We start from the raw sequence: 2,141 nt of genomic DNA, 5'->3' as shown, positions 1-2,141 counted from the left end.
GATTACAGGCGTGAGCCACCGCGCCCGGCTGATTATTTGATATTCTTAAAACAAATTTCAGTAGAATTTGTTCTACTCAGTTCTTACAGTATATAAAAATTTGAGTACAAATAAATCAATGCTTATAATCACAAACAGCTTTTCTTAAAGCAGTAATTCTAAAGCTATGTACCTGGTAAAGGATGGAAAACTAAATAAAATTATTTCTATCAGTGAGTCAAGCAAATATTTAATAAGCCCAAGAATGTCTGGAGTCCAACCCAAGGCTGATCTCTGCTATTCAGATTTGCTTCATCTCTAAGCAGTCATTATCTCCACATTCTAACATACTGAGAAATTACAGAATAAATATAAAACAACTTCCAAATCTTTAACAGAGATTCAGTTTATTATCTCACTATTTAGGTACTACAGACCAGATACTCAGGCTCAACTGAGGACAAACTTTGAAAAGGACAATCGTATATAGTAACCTCTGCTCTTAGAAAACAAAGTCTTTTGACAGACAAATATGTAAATGATGACAATAAAATGTGATCAGTGCCTCAGTGGAAATATGAAAAGGGCCAATGGCAGCATTATGAAAAGGAGCATGTAAACCACCTGAGGAAGCTGTAAGTTTTACAAAAGTAGGTGGGAAGGACCAGGTGCAGCAGCTTGCCCCTATAATCCCAGCACTTTTTGGGACACTGAGATCGGAACATCATTTGAGCTCAGGAGTTCGAGACCAGCCCAGGCAACATACTGAGACCAAAAAGAAAAGAAACTGAGAGGGAGGAAGGGATATTCTAAACCAAAGGAACTTGTGTGCAAAAGCCAAATGGCAAGACAGAACACAGCATGATTAGGTAACAGAAAGTAGTTTAGGAGAGCTGGTGTATAGGCTGCAAAGAAAACTGTATAAGTATCTGTGATCTAATCCTCAGAAGGACAGGTAAGATCTGGACACAGGAAGCACTCTAAGCTGCAGGTACACTATGACCAAAGACACAGATGTGCAAAAGTAGAAGCATGGATATTAAACAGCTAGAGTGCTAGTTTAGCAAGAGCAAGGGTACACAGTGGGAAACAGACAGCAACCAGACCACACCTATACCAAAATAAGTTACCCTGAATCCTAAGAAGGCAAGTGTGACAGTTAATGTTATGTGTTAGCTTGGTCAGGCTTTGGTGCCCTGTTGTTTGGTCAAACACCGGTTTAGATGTGGCTGTGAAGGTATCTTTTAGATGTGATTAACATTTAAATGAACAGATTTCTAGTAAAGTGGATTACCCTCCATAATACAGGAAGACTTCATCTAACAAGTAAACGCCTTAAGAGCAAAGACTGAGGTTTCCTGAGAAAAGACAACAACATAGAAACCCTGCCTGTGTGTCCAGCCGGCTACCCAGCAGAATCTGGAGTCAAGACTGTGGCAGCCAGGTCTCACTAACACAGGCCTCCATAACAACTGTTTCAGTACTGACTGGGTGGTGAAGTTAAATATTAAAGGCTTAAAAAAGCCAGTGCCCTTATACAACGGCTGAAATGTAACAAAACCCACAAATAGTTTTGCCTAGGCCTTTCCTGGATCTTATAGCATGGCAAAATAATGAAGAACTTAACAGGACCCATTTAGGATTAAATAAGTTTTATCAGGGGTCTGAAGAAACTCCCCAGGCCTCCACAAACAAGTTTACTGGAGGTCTGAAGGAACTCCCTAAACCTCCGTGATTTAGCAGGTGACAGGATAAGGGTTATCACCCCAGCACCTAGACCTATTTAGATTAAGTAAATTTATTGAGGCTCCAGAATAAGGTCTTCAGGACTCAGATCTTAGTTACAGATTAAAAGAAGTTAATCACTTACATCTTTAGATGAATGCACACTTACACATAGACATATTGGTTAGAAAGTATATAAGCTCTGAGGCCAGGCGCGGTGGCTCACGCCTGTAATCCAGCACTTTGGGAGGCCGAGGCGGGTGGATCACGAGGTCAAGAGATCGAGACCATCCTGGTCAACATAGTGAAACCCCGTCTCTACTAAAAAATACAAAAAATTAGCTGGGCATGGTGGCGCATGCCTGTAATCCCAGCTACTCAGGAGGCTGAGGCAGGAGAATTGCCTGAACCCAGGAGGCGGAGGTGGCGGTGAGCCG

At 41.5% G+C, this 2,141-nt stretch overlaps 1 protein-coding gene across 6 annotated transcripts in view; it reads right to left on the bottom strand.

Moving 5' to 3' along the window:
- TPST1 (tyrosylprotein sulfotransferase 1) overlaps positions 1-2,141 on the bottom strand; it is a 131,188-nt gene that overhangs the window by 95,357 nt on the left and 33,690 nt on the right. The window lies entirely within an intron of this gene.

Source organism: Cebus imitator, unplaced genomic scaffold, assembly GCF_001604975.1.
Source record: "Cebus imitator isolate Cc_AM_T3 unplaced genomic scaffold, Cebus_imitator-1.0 Scaffold792, whole genome shotgun sequence".
Taxonomy (NCBI): Eukaryota; Metazoa; Chordata; class Mammalia; order Primates; family Cebidae; genus Cebus; species Cebus imitator.
The sequence above is the reverse complement of the archived record's forward strand: the minus strand, read 5'-3'. Positions and strand labels throughout refer to the sequence as shown.